Source organism: Rhineura floridana, chromosome 10 (genome assembly GCF_030035675.1).
Source record: "Rhineura floridana isolate rRhiFlo1 chromosome 10, rRhiFlo1.hap2, whole genome shotgun sequence".
Classification (NCBI taxonomy): Eukaryota; Metazoa; Chordata; class Lepidosauria; order Squamata; family Rhineuridae; genus Rhineura; species Rhineura floridana.
The window spans coordinates 24,856,755-24,871,418 of NC_084489.1; the positions used below are offsets into that span (position 1 = coordinate 24,856,755).

At 45.5% G+C, this 14,664-nt stretch overlaps 1 long non-coding RNA gene across 1 annotated transcript in view; it reads left to right on the forward strand.

The window, feature by feature from the left end:
• LOC133364784 (uncharacterized) overlaps positions 1-12,851 on the forward strand; it is a 48,851-nt gene extending 36,000 nt beyond the window's left edge. The window contains exons 2-3 of the long non-coding RNA XR_009758029.1: positions 3,080-3,149; positions 12,720-12,851. This is a non-coding gene — a long non-coding RNA (uncharacterized LOC133364784). The remainder of the gene's footprint in view (positions 1-3,079; positions 3,150-12,719) is intronic.
• Positions 12,852-14,664: the final 1,813 nt, after the last annotated feature.

Sequence of the window (14,664 nt, forward strand, 5' to 3'; positions counted from 1 at the left end):
CATTGCCAATCTCTGCAGAACCTCTCTTGCAACTCAACCAGTCAGGCTGGGACTGGAGTACCACAGTGTCAGCACACCAGAGGACGTGCTCACTCACAGAATGGTTCTGAGTGCTGTAGTGTAAAGGATGGCTCAGAGTGCTGCAGGGTAGAGAGAGTGGGACAGAAACGCAAGCCAAAGTTGGGTACAGAACTGAGAGAGGAGCGTATGATGGGCAATAGTCCTAGGAGACAAGTAAGTTGCTGAGAGGGAAGACCAGGAGGATAAGACAGTTCTGGATGCAAAACCTCAGTTGTGAGCCAGAAATAGGAAGGGTGGGGCTGGAGGAAGATAGAGCTAGTTGGAGAATGTGCCTAAATTCATTGGGGATTTAGGGACCCACCAGGTGGACTCTGATGTGAGAGAATGTTCTGGAGCTCTGAGGGTTCTCATAGAAAGGAAAATTGTTACAATGACCTATCCCCAAATTCCTCAACAACAGCCACTCACCACATGCCAAGCACAGGCGGCTACACCAAAAGAGGTGACCTATCCACAAATCCCTCAACAACTGACACTCATCAGCAAAGGTGGCCTCAACAAACGCGTTCAATGGAATGGAATAAAACACTGTTATCCCAAGTGTGATTTCCTTGTAAGGGTAGTCTTTCTGTAGCCAGCATCCAGCTCCAGTGGCTATCTGGGAGGGAAAGCTTCAAATGCACTATGAAAACAGCTTGTTCAGCCCCTGGCAGTGAAACAGCCTTTCACATCGCCCTCTAATGAGCCCTTTTGGCTGATGAAAGGAACGAACTGACAGGCTCCAGATGGTGCCATCACCAGCCCTTCTCATCTCCAGCCATCTCTTACTCTGCCTGAAGTCAGAGGGAGGACTGCTGTTATCCTTGATGGGGGTTGGGATCAAGACCTTTGAGTGTTCCTAATGATGTTGGAGGACCTTGATGAGTTGACAGAGTAAGTGGTAAGGAAACTGAAATACCTCAAAAGTCTTTCTTTCACAGGAAGCCCTGTCACTCAGCTCAGCTAATGGAAATGAATATGTGACTAAGGGCTAGTAGTTTGTCATGCCTTGGGGACAATTTGAGGCACCTATTGTTCACCTGTTATTTCAGTGTTCTCTGGAGTGGCTAAGGCTGATGGGCGTTGTAGTCCAAAATAGCTGGAAGGCACCAGGTTGGCAAAAGCTGCTGTGAATGATGGGATGGGATCTGGCAAGGCCACTTCTCCATCGTGCTTGCAGATGGGAATCGATCTCATTTGACAGTTAGGAAGCATTGTCATCTTCATGACAAGAATGCCAAACCTGGTTCTTACGGTGAAGCTGGCAAAGGCATCACTGTCTGTGATGACAATGCAAAGAGTGATGTCATGTCCAGCATCATCATACAGAGCAGAGCTGAAGAGCCTGTAAACAAGGTGTTGCTGGACTACAGCTTCATCATGCTTGACCCCTGACCATGCTGGCTGGTGCTGATGGGAGTGGGAATCCAGCAGCGTCACTAGCGGGAGTGCGGGGGGGTGCGGACCTCCGGCGCGTGCTCTCCCAGGGGCATGGACAGGGGTGGCTGTCCTCACGTGCGTGCACACTCAGCAGGAGATGCTGACCACGTGCTCCAGGCTGACGGTGGAAGGCCCATCCCGGCTTCACCACCAGCGAGCGGGCGCCTGCTTTGGGCAGGCACAGGACCGGGTGCCGGGAGGCCCTTGGCGAGCCCCCAAATCTTGTGCTGAGCACGCGCATGCGCACGATGCCAGCCACCCCTGTCCATGCCCCTGGGAGGGCGCACTCCAGAGGGGCACCCAGCCGGGGAAGCAGGCCTGGGAACGCCAGCGCGCCTCCCTCGCTCCGCCGACGCTGCTCCCGGTCTCGCCCGCCTGCCTGCCTGCCTCCGAGGAGGAGCGCTTCTCAGCTCCTTTGCCAGGTAACGGCACGGGCGCCCTGCCCCGCAATGGGGTGGCTCTGGGTGTCACCCCCCTCATGGTGTCACCCGGGTGCGGTCCGCACCTCCCGCACCCCACTACTGTGGGAATCCAACAGTATCTGGAGGGTCACAGTTTCCCTGTTGCTGGTGCAGAGGATGAAGGAATTAGACAGAGTAGGCCAGGTGTGGGGAACCTTTGGCCCTCCAGATGTTACTGGACTACAGCTCCCATCAGACAGCATGGTCAGCCAGGGATGATGGGAGTTGTAGTTCAGCAACATCTGGACAGCTGTATGTTCCCCACATCTGGAGTAGACTACCAGACCAGATGCTGGATAGCACTATTTAGATTCAACTGCTTTTCATGCCTGTGGCAAAGTCAGCACCTTGAAGTAGATGGGACAGCAACATTTATCTCATCTGCATCTTTAGATAAGGAATGCTTAACCATTCAGCTGAGGAAAAAAGATGGTGGAGTAACCTACTGTCTTGTCTATTCAGCCCTGGAGCTTAAGAGCCTGATAAAGATCATCATCTGTCACCTATATGATTAGATCCTGTTATGTCCTATTGTTTTATCTCCCTTTCCCCAAACACCATCCTTGTTCAAATGGTGCAAAATAGCATGCAGATGATTTTAACCCAAATACATGATTCTATCCATTCATTTCTCACTAGAGATTTATAAACTGGGGGGCGGGTAGTGGAAGAACTGGGGGGCATCACTGGCAGTATTGGCCAGTGCGGCGGCACTGGTGGGTCTGCATTGCTCCTCCGGCTTCCGAGAGGGGGAGGTGTGAGGTACAGGGAGCCTGGCACACTATGGTACACGGTGGCAGCAGCCTTGGATTGAGTCCACCACTGCATGCTGCACCATACCATGTCAAACTCCCCTCTCCTTTCCCTCTTGGTAAGTGGCAGTGACCTGCAGTGTTGGGAAATCAGGAGAGCAACGCAGCCCACTTGTGCCTCCACACTAGCCACTACTGATCACTGGTGATCATCACCTCATGAACTGTCACCCCTGTTGTCCCACAACAAACCACAACATTCAGCAACATGGTGCATGTTTAATACAGAAGGAGGGGGAGGGGAGACTGAAGCTGCGTACCCGTGTACCTGTTTGTAGCCACAAAATTTACTTTTTCTCAATACAGAATTGTTTGTGCTCATCCTCAACGTCCTGCTTTCAGTCTAGATTGATTGCAGATCTTGCCATCCTGACAGGTGAGTGTAGTTGCTTGATATGTGTTTGAAAATCCTCCCCTCTATTAGATGACACATTTGAACCCCTTCACCCTTGTGATCTTGTTATATGGCCACCTACAACATCATGTGGCAGGTTTTGTAGGAGCACCAACATTTGTTTTTAAATTGACACACTGTGAGGTAATGCAGAATCAATCTGCAATGAAATTTGCTTTTTGGAAAGATACCAGTTTGATAAGAAGCACTTTTCAGGGGCAAAAAACATGCAATAGGTCTATGTTGCGTGTGGACTGGGTAGAAGGAACAAGAACTCAGTCTCCAGTGATTCCTGAATAAAATGTTCTGTGTATGCAGCCTGAGAAAAGCAGTTGGTCTGATTCAAATGCACTGTAAGTACTATAAGCTGACATCATGCAAAAGAGAACTACATTCATGTGCTTCAGCAGGTGGTAACACTCTGGAAAAATATGACCAAAAGCTTAGCTGCCAGCCCAGAGCCAGAGCTTGGAAAAGTTACTTTTTTTGAACTACAACTCCCATCAGCCCAATCCAGTGGCCATGCTGGCTGGGGCTGATGGGAGCTGTAGTTCAAAAAAAGTAACTTTTCCAAGCTCTGCCCAGAGCACAGTTCTCAATCACTGCAAGCTGAATAATTAAAAGAGGATGAGATCCTGCAGGTGAAAAGAAGAATGCTGCCTGCAGGTATTGGCGTGTTTTTTCTTCTGCTGAACTCAGCAGCATGAAGTTAGGAAGATCTTTGTGGAAAAGACTTCTTCTGCCCCATTCGTAATTCAACCAACCAACCAACCCCACATTCACAGGTGAGGGTGAAATGGCCGGCACCAAACTGCCTTGCCTTCATTATAAGTAACACCTTTTTGCAATGGCGGTTGGTGACCAGGTGGGGCTGCTAGAAGGGGCAGGGCAAAGTTGTTCTGTTCTCTCTCACCATCCTGCTTCTTTGCCAAGATACTGTGGACACTTAAGGACTGCAATTTTACAAATAGAACCTAACTAAACTGGGGGGGAAAGTCTTACTTTGGTTCAGAAGGGATCCTTGCTGTCACATTTGCTTCTCAGGTGGCAGAAGAGTGGTGCGGCTTCCACCTGTTCTGGTTCTGTCCCTACCCTCCTCCTTTGCAAAGAAACAGGGGGCACTTAAACACTGCAGTTTAATTAATATTTAGCACCTAAGTGTCATATCTTGGTTGAGAAGAGGTCACTGCTGTCACAGTTTCTAGTGTGGATTCATGCTACAATAACTATACATTACTCAGGATAAATCCCACTGAATTCCATGGGGCTTGCTCCCTGATATGTGGAGGCTTGCATCTTGAATTGGTTAGTCTTAAAGGTGCCACACAGGACTGTTAACAAGGGACCCCATGAATTTCCAGACCTATGGGAAAATATTATTTCCCTTCCCCAGCTTATTCACTTGTACATATTGTTCCAGAATGTGGAATACGTTGCAGGGATATTAAGTGGACTAGGACCTGGGAGACCAGGGTTAAAAACATCAACCATGAAGCTCACTGTGTAACCATGGGCTGGTCACTGTCTCTCAGCCTAACCTACCTCACAGGGTTGTTGCGAGGATAACATGGGAAGGAAGAAACCCATGAATGCCACCTTGAGCTCCTCAGAGGAAAGGTGGAATGGACATAATCAAAATTAAAAGTCTCTCTCTCCAACCTGCCTGCCTCCAGTTTTGAATTGGTTTGGAATCATGAAAAAAACCTAACCTAACAATAAAAGAAAGAGAAAAAACCTAGGACGCAACAACCGGGATATTCAGGCCTGCAAACACTGGACTTTGCATGTAGATCCTCTGCAAATCCAATGTGTGGCTATCTGCTGGGACAGGCTTGCCTGGGAGGGGTGTGCAGGCAGGCTACAATCCATGCTGCCATATGACATATAGGCTCTGCACACTGAGTTCTCATCTGAACCATCCTCTGCACCATCCTAGCTTTTGCAGCAGCATTTTAAGTTTGCCAAAGCGTATTATATTTATTTATTTATTGCACTTGTATACCGCCCCATAGCCGAAGCTCTCTGGGTGGTTTACAGCAATCAAAAACATTAAAACAAATATACAATTTAAAACACATATTTTAAAAACAATTTAAAACACAATTTTAAAATTTAAAACAATATAAAAACAATTTAAAAAATTATAGCCTTTTTATCCTCACGGCAACCCTAAAAAGTAGATCTTAGTGCAATTTTAGCAAAACAACGAAAAACAGCACAAGCACCTTCACAACTCACTTATTATGGCACAAATTATCCGCTTCATGTGATGTATCATTCTTGGTAATCCATGAACACTTATGCAATTATACATATGCTAGCCTTTAGAGTGCTACTGGACCGTTGTTTTGTTTCTGCTGTAAGCTCTGCTGGGCTCGTGCTGGAAGGAAGGGAGGGATATAAATTAAACAATAAAATAAATAAATAAAGCCATGAATAGTTGGCTAGTCCTTTGATTGAAAATGTGCCAGTGTAATATACCCAACACCATACAATACGTTTGTGGTAGCGAGGAGGAATTTTAAATTAGGCCTCCAGATCTTTTGGTGAACTGTGTTTTTTTTATTATTATTATCATTATTATTTAATAAACGTGTATCCCAGAAGGAGCTCATGGTGGCACACTCATGGTGGTACACAAAGGACAAAACACTAAAACACCTTAAAACATCTTTAAAACATTTGAAAAATAAAACATCTTTAAAACGTCTTTTAAAAATCTTTAAAAACATCTTAAAAAGCAATTCCAAAACAGACACAAACTGGGATAAGATCTCTACTTAAAAGGATTATTGAAAGAGAAAGGTCTTCAATAGGTGCTGAAAAGATAACAGAGATGCCACCTGTCTAATATTTAAGGGGTAGAGCACCATGATCAACTGGGTATATAAGAGGTAAGACAGTCTTTTTTAAAATGTTTTGATTGGGTAGAATATTTCCTACACATTTTTCTTCTCAGTAAGCCAACTGGCAAGACCCTTGCCTTTACACATTTTAAAAAAGACTGTCTTACCTCTTATATACCCAGTTGATCATAGCGCTCTACCAGTGAGGGCTTGCCTAAACAATAAAGTTTGAAGCAGGCACTGAAAGGAATACAGCAGAGGCACCTGTATATATGTTTACTTTTGCAATCCTAGCAAAACTAATGGCTGTTCTCACAAAAATCCTCTTTTCATTTCCTGCGATGGGCATCTTCCTCTTGTGTGTGGATGAAGCCATTTTGGTTACATAAGGATTCATACTCGGAGCATGAGTTTGTTATTAGAGTATTCCATTTGGGGCAATGCTTTTGTTCTGTTCTGTTCTGTCTTTTTGAGAATCCCCAGGATGAGAGTGATTCCAGGAGTTGGAATTTCTCCCATCACTGTTTGGCTGTGATGGGAGAATCTGCACTTGCTGGATGCTGCTGTGCTTTAAAGCTTTTATGTAGAAACAGAAGCTGGCCACCTTACATATTTATAGGAGCCATACAGGATTCACACAAATAATTCCCAAGTGCATTATCAGAGCAAAATTAAATACCACAGAGCATCAGTTTGCAAATTTTGTCCCAATGAGCCTCTCAAAATCAAGAACAAATATAACCAAGAGTTCAAGACAAAGCCAAGATGTGCAAGCGTAACTGAAGCAATCATGCTCATATATGATTAATAGATAAACAAGTCAAAATGAATGGGTTACAGGGTCCTCCCTGCCAAAATAAAAAGAACAAAGGGGGTTTAGAATCTTGCAGACATAGAATGCAATCCCATTGGTCTCCGGTATCAACCAATCAATATAACTAGAGGCACCATTTCAGATTTGAGTGCAGGCAGGTATGAGGCAGGAAGAGAAGGTTCTCAGCAAGGTTTGAACCAAGTCTTGGTTATATTCAAAACTAAATTACAAAAAACCAAAAACAAAACCATTGTATCTTAATGAGCACTTGCTATGGTTTTACACACAGATACAGTGCTATTCTGAAACTTGTTTTCTGATTCTCTGAAATTTTCCTCCCCTGTGAAAGAGCCTTCCATATTTCTGCTTCACTCACAGGTAGGGATGGAATTTCAATTCAGTCCACAATTCAAGCTGGATCTGTTAGATTCTCACTTTCCAAAACAATATGACGACTGAAACACAGCCATCCTTTGAAATTCCCACTTATCCGAATTTTGCAATGCAGTTCGCCAACCAACCAATGTTTACAAAAATGCATATATTAGAAGAAAGCATGCATAAAAATGAATACATGAGTAAAAATCACATACAAAAATGCATTGACGAGAAATGGCTTGCAACAATGTGTACATTAGTCAAAATTACCTACGAAACTGTTTATTAGGAGAAATTATACAGCCACAAGAGTGGCTGTATACTACAGCCTGCGTGGATTTTTCACATTCCACAATGTTAAATTGAAAATACCCCCCATGCCATTCTGATCCTTCCCATAAGCTCATTTCAAAACAAAACCTTACAGAACTTATAGTCCTGAACTCAGAAACGCTTGCTTAACAACCCTCTCAATTTTCATGGCAATACACAAAACAGTCAGAGAGAATACAGAGTTCAAAGTCTAAAAGAGAGAAAAAACCCCAGAGCCCGTTTGGACTTCTTTCTGTCAGAGTTCACATAATCTGTTGAAATTCATTAAAAATCAGTCATGTTCACAGAGTACCTGTAATCCTATTACTGACCTTGCCCCATTCTCTGACCTTCATGTTCTGCAGGTTAAAAGTTAAAAAAATGCCTGGCTGGTTTTTAATTAATTTAAGAAATTTTGCATTGAACTCAATGATAATGTTGGGCATGCTCAGTAAGAACCAACTGTCAGTGTTCTAAAAGCCAGACTCACAGCTGCTGGGCTTGCCTAATCAGGGGGCCACACTCACACCAGACTTTGATTTCACTTAAGACAGTCATGGCTTCCCCCAAAGAATCGTGCGAAGTGTAGTTTGTGGAGGGTGTTGAGAGGAGATTCCTATTCCACTGACAGAGCTCCAGTGGCCAGACTGGTTTAGCAGTCAGCCACTCTGATTGAAACTCTGTGAGGGGAACAGGGCATCTCCTAGCAACTCTCAGCACCCTTCACTAACTACACTTCCCAGGATTCTTTGAGAGAAGCCATGACTGTCCTAAGTGAAATAAAGGCCTGGTGTGGACATGGCTAGGGACAGCTTTGGTGTAAATTTGGGTGGGAGGCTACATGTGCCTGCTGTAAACTAAAAAGGTGGGGGAAACCCTGAAAATCAATGATACTGTTCACAATGTTTTCCATTTGGAAAGGAAAGGAGCTTCCCTTCTGCCCAGTGCCCACCCACCCAATCTCCTCTCCTCCCCCTTCTCCTACCCTCCCTGCCCCTCCCCCAGGTCAGTGTTGGACTATAACCTGGGAGACCAGGTTTTGAATCCCCACACAGCCATGAAGCTCACTGAGTGACCTTGGGCCAGTCACTGCCTCTCAGTCTCAGAGGAAGGCAATGGTAAAGCCCCTCTGAATACAGCTTACCATGAAAACCCTATTCATAGGGTTGCCATAAGTTGGGATCGACTTGAAGGCAGTCCATTTCCATTTTCAAACATGATTGCACAGAAATAAATGCCATTGAACTCAAAAAGTATGCAAATGATCAAACCCACCCTCCCTTTTCCTCCCTCCTATCCCCTCTCTCTTGTCCCTCCCCTCCCCTTGCCCCTACCCCCCATCCCCTTCCAATCCCCTCCTTTCCCTCCTCTTTCTCCTCCCCATGGTCAGTTTTACCTATCTTAAGTATGATTGCACGGGAGTAAATACCATTGAACTCTATAAGCATGCAAATGATCAAACCTGCCCTCCCCTTCCTCTTCCTTTGCCCCCCTCCAATCTGCTCCTTCCCCTCCCCCCTCCTCCACCATGGTCAGTTTTACCTGTCCTAACCATGATTGCATAGGAGTAAATCCCATTGAACTCAATAAGCATGCAAATGATCAGACCTCCCTTTCCCATCCTTCCCCGATCCTCTCCCTTCCTCCTCCCCTCCCCTCTTCCTTCTTCCTCTTCTCCTGCCCACTCCAGCCGTCCCTCCCTCCCCTCCCCTGTCAGTTTTATCTATTCTAAGCATGATTGCACGGGAGTAAATCCCACTGAACTCAATAAACATGCAAATGATCAAACCTGTCCTTCTCCTCCCCTCCCCCTCCTTCCTGCTCCCATCCCCCTCCTCCCCATCTCCTCTCCCTCCTCCCCTCTCCATCCCCTGTGGTCAGTTTCACCTATCCTAAGCATGATTGCAGGGAAGTAAATCCCACTGAACTCAATAAGCATGCAAATTATCACTCCATTCTCGGCAAGCTTGTACAGAATCCCATTTCTTACCGCCCAGATTAAAAAGCAGAGAAATTAACTAATAGGCAAAAAAAACCTCATGGTTTAAGAACATACCTATAGCCCACAGATACTTCTATCAAACTTTAAAAAGCAGGGAAATTGGGCAGCTATGGCAAATGCACCAGGGGAGTAGGAGACCTGACCTCCTCTCTGAGATGTGGGACTGCCCTACAAATTTGTCAAAATGCAAACACAATTTGGGTTGGTCTTTCACAGTCCAATCCACTTCCCATGTAGCTTGGAAGAATTTGACAACATGTGCCTGTGAGCATTGGTCTGATCCATCAGGGTTCTGATGTTCTTAGATCTCCTATTGTATATTTTATAGCAATTTGGGGAGGGGGGCTCTAGAAGATATGAGTGCATTCCTGCACATTTGTGATGCTGGAGCTGACTTGTTTACAGGTAAAATTAATTCTGTCCATCTTGTCAGAAAAGAAATGCACCCTGATACTGGCTTGCAAAGGTGTGTGAGCAGCTGTGATTTAATCAGTTAATGATGGTATTTATGCAACACTTTTATTTATTTATTTTATCTTCAACGCTCTTTATCAGGAGGCCAAAGCCAAAGTCTACTTGGCTTTCCAGCTACATAGCCAAATTCCATGAACAGAAATGAATAAAGGAAACAGATTGATTTTAGCTCATAGGTAACACAGGTTATTTAATCTTCAAAGCCTGTCTAATGTGGTGCTTGGGTGTGCCAATGCAGACCAGTCATATAACTTGCCTTTCGGAACCGGAACATAGGAAGCTGGTTTTTACTGAGTCAATCCATTGGCCCATTTAGCTCAGTATTGTGTACAGTGTCTGGCAGTGGCTCTCCAGAGTTTTCAAGCAGAGGTTTCTCCCAGCTCTACTGGGAGATGCCAGGGATTAAGAGATTGGAAAAGTTACTTTTTTGAACTACAACTCCTGTTAGGGGTAGCCCATACCGCTGCCCTACATATGTCAGCAAGAGGAGCATTAGTTAGGAATGCCGCCGTAGCAGCAGCTGACCTGGTGGAATGAGCCATGATGTTAGACGGCACTGGCAGATTAAGAGACTGATATGCGATAGAAATACAGGCTCGTAGCCAACAGGACAAAGTGGATTTAGAAACCTTTTTCCCCAAAGACCTAGGGTGAAAGGATACAAATAATGCTTCTGTCTGCCTGATGTCTTGGGTGTATCCTTCTGGATACAAGGCAGATGCCCCATCATTGAGCTACAGCCCTTTCCCTGAGCTACAGCTCTGGAGTTACAGACAGTAGTTCCCCTCTTCTCCAGCCCAGAGCTATGGCCCTTCCATTTTGATAGGCTGAAACATCCTGGAGAATCTCAAGATGTACAATTCTTGTGCTGTCACTAATAGTGAGGGTTTCAAAAGAAGAAAAGAAATTGAAGGCCTAAAGGGACCACCCCCCAACAAACCCCTATCATCAGAGCAAACTCCATTATTTTGCTGCTGCCTTAGACAAATCAAATTTCCCAACCCCTGTGTGTGCATATCATGTTGTATGCAGCTGGGGAAGGAAATTATAGGGTCTCTCCCTTGTGTCACACATGAAATAATTGTGCGGAAGCCGCATGAAGCGGCTCATTGGAGCAGCAGGCTCAGACCAAGACACCAGCATGGGTTACAAACAGGCCACAACTTGATTTTGGATTACAGCAGGAAGCATGGTTGGCATGGCAGCGATCTGGTCTTCAGGCAAGGATCTGGTCTTCATTCCAACAGCTCTTGCTCTTGCTGTGGGAACCCTGTCTCAGCCCACTGGTCGGGAAATGGCCTTGGGAGTTGCCTAGCATTAGATCCCACCATGGCACAGGCCATGCATCTGGGCAGCCAGAGAGGTCTTGATGTAAAGGCCCGGTTCCTCCCCTGAGCTAGGGAAGTGGCCTATGTATTTGCCCCCTAGACCTCTTCTGGGTTTCCCCCTAATGTTTTGATCTTGCCCGATGTCGCTTCTGCCTTGAGTTGTGACAAAGTGAAAACAAAATGTCTAACGGAAAGGATGCATTCACTGGGGGAAAGGCAAAACCTCCCAGCCCGGTGCCTATTTATTTATTTATTGTATTTCTATACCGCCCCATAGCCGAAGCTCTCTGGGAAGTTTACAGTAACTTGAAGTTGGGAGTAATATTGAAGCTGGGAGTGATATTCCTGTCCGGCCCTGTTAACCAGCAACCCAGAAGTCCAGTGAACCACTAGAACCAAGGGCAGGCAGGTAGGGAAGCACTTGCAGGAAACGGCCCTGGCAATCAGGCCAGACCAGACTTTTACAGCCTCCCCCCCCCGCCCCCACAGGGGGATTTCACGATATCTTGTGTCCACCTGTGGATACTCGCAAGAGCCTGGCCAGGAACCTGATGGGCCCTGCTAACCAGAGCTGCTGCTCTGTCGCACAATGGCACCCTGCACGGAGGGCGTGTGAAGCAGGGAAGGAGTGAAGGAATCCCTCCAGCGCACTGGAGTACACTGGAGTAAGGCTCAAATCTTCTGTTTGCTTGTTTAGAATATGAGAAAGAAGTTGCAAACAGAAAACTGGGGGAGGAATAATTTCCCATGCACCAGATCACATTGTCCCTGTCCCAAGGGTCCATGGGGTTGTGTCCCTACCCCTACGTTTTCCATTTTAAATGGCAGCCTCTGGATTTCTGATGCCCCAGGCTCCACTATCTACTGCTCACCAGAGAGCCCCCACAGAGTATCCTGGGCTTCATGTGGCCCTTGGCCACTCTCCCTGTGGCCTGCCAAGCCTGGGAAGTCTTTTGCTTGCCGGTCAGCCATCAGCTGGATGGCAGGGAGAAAAAAAATGCTGTTCCCAGCCATTGTGGCTGCGTGGGGATCACTAGGGAGTGGAGACAGGTTGAAACCAAAATATCTTGCTGACCCCATGCTGTGTTTAGCCAACCAACGTGGAGACAGTGGACTTGGGTGCATCAGGACCATTAGGGAGGGGGAGATATTAAAGTGTGTGTGCAAGAGGGGGGCCCTCCAGACATCCCCACTTTATTGTGCATTCATCGTGATTTGTGCCGCGGATGGTCTTGGGGCAATTATGTGCAATCCCACTTTCAATACTGTTTGTGCCTACAAAGGTTCTGGGGCAGACATACTGCTTCATTTCCAGACGGTGCATGTCCCGTAACATCTGGCTGAAATCCTGTATCTGTTTATATGACAAATATTCTGGTTTGTTTTTTGTCGCTATAGCACTCCTCCAGAAACCAATGGCATCAAGGCAGCATCACAGAACACCTGATAAAATGGAACGCTGTGTGGATAGTCCAATATAAATCCACTACCAACGCACTAGTATTGTATCCGTGACATGTCCCAAAATATACCTGCAAAAAACGCACCAGTCTGGAAAGAAGGTTGGATGTCTGCATGTGAATGAGAGTGTGAGAAGAACATTGTGTCTTTGGTCTGTGCCTATGTGCATGTAAGTGTGTCTCATTATGTGTATGTGTGTGTTTTATTGTCTTTTATTGTGTGTCCAGGGCAGGGGAAGGATGTGTGTTTCTGTTTGTGGGGAGAAGTTGGGGAGGAAGAATGGTATCTGTGTCTATGTGTGTGTGAACGCTGTGTGTGTGTCTTTACATGTGAGAGAGTCTTTACGTGTGTAGCCTTCTGCCTACCGCCTCATAGGGCCCTCAGGGACAAACTGACTGTCCACCCCAGCCTACTGGGTTGGGCAGGCCCATTTATAGATGACAATGCATGAATTTTTATATAGAAAATTTCCCTCTCTCCAGATTCTCCCTCTTGAAGCCATGATCAATAAGGACATATCAGAAAAAATGTATCATATTTAAAATATTAGGAGGGTTCAAATGCCAAAAACGTTTTGCCACCCTTTTCAATGGGCAACACATTCTTCTCAGAGATCCATAAGTGGTTCCTCAGTACCAACCAATCACTAGGAGTCCAACTGCTCTGACACAAGTTCCATGCTGTTCCAGGTTTCTGCAGGAGAAGTTCTTCCCAGTAGATTATGCCTCTCATCTGTAATAACCTGCCTGATGTCAATGAGGGATAATGCATTTAAGCCATGATCGAGAGCCACTAAAGTCGGTGGATGCCTTTCAGTGGGCTTTCGTTCACGTCCATAGGGATAGCATTATCTGAAGCAAGATTCATCTTATGGATCAGAGTAGTGTTTTGGCCTGAGACTTTGAGGCATGGCTCGGGGCAGCTACTGGAAACAAATATCCTTATGCTATTAATTTTTCATTACAGATGGCAAAGCTGTTATAGTAGTACCTTCCATAACCTCCTTAACAGTGCCCATGAAATAAGCGGTATCTCAGCATGGAAGAGCATTGGATTTTAAAAAAAAGAAAACTGCGCTAAACTAGTGCTTGCCAGTGCATTAAAATTGATCCTGCTTTCAAGTTATTTTTTGCTGTACCTAGTGAAAAAGTGTCTGAGTGGCTGAAGAATTTGACAGATGATTTTCATTTGGGCCTCTGGACATGCTGTCTCAGCAGATCTCGGAGTAAAGCCACACATCTGTCATTCCCTCCCGTCAAGTCCTGGGATATTTAATTATATTAAAACCTCATTTCTGCGGATCTCCCATGTTTCCAACAACCCAACCTATATATTGGACATGGTTTAAGCAAACTGTGTACACTGGGCCAATTTTTATTTTACTTTTAAATGAAACAGATCCAGATTAATTGTTCAGGAAAATGGCTGTCAGGCAATGTTGCGTCTATTTCCTTTCTGTTTCCAACGTTTCAATTTCTGATGATGAAAATGATGGTTTTGGCTTGGATTAGGTAGCAGAAGGGTGGGGGGGGGAGAAGGATAAAAGGAAAGGGCGTATTCATTGACACAATCTAAAATAGGAACAGTTGGCTTTATCATAGAGAAATGTGCTGTACTGGGAAAAGAAGCATTTTTCAATACGTTAATGACACCTTGAAATTTTCCACTTGTGTCAGAATATCCAGGGCTATGAAGCAAGGAATATTTAATGGCATGCAAAGGTCATATCAATTGATGATTGTAGCAAATCTTAGCACAGAATGGGGAAGTTGCAAAGTACGCATGAAAATCCACTCATGTGAACCTATTTGTGATTTGCACTCAGTTTCCAGTGCTCTCCTTATTGCTCTTTCACCCATGGAAGTGTGGCTGGTGGGGACAA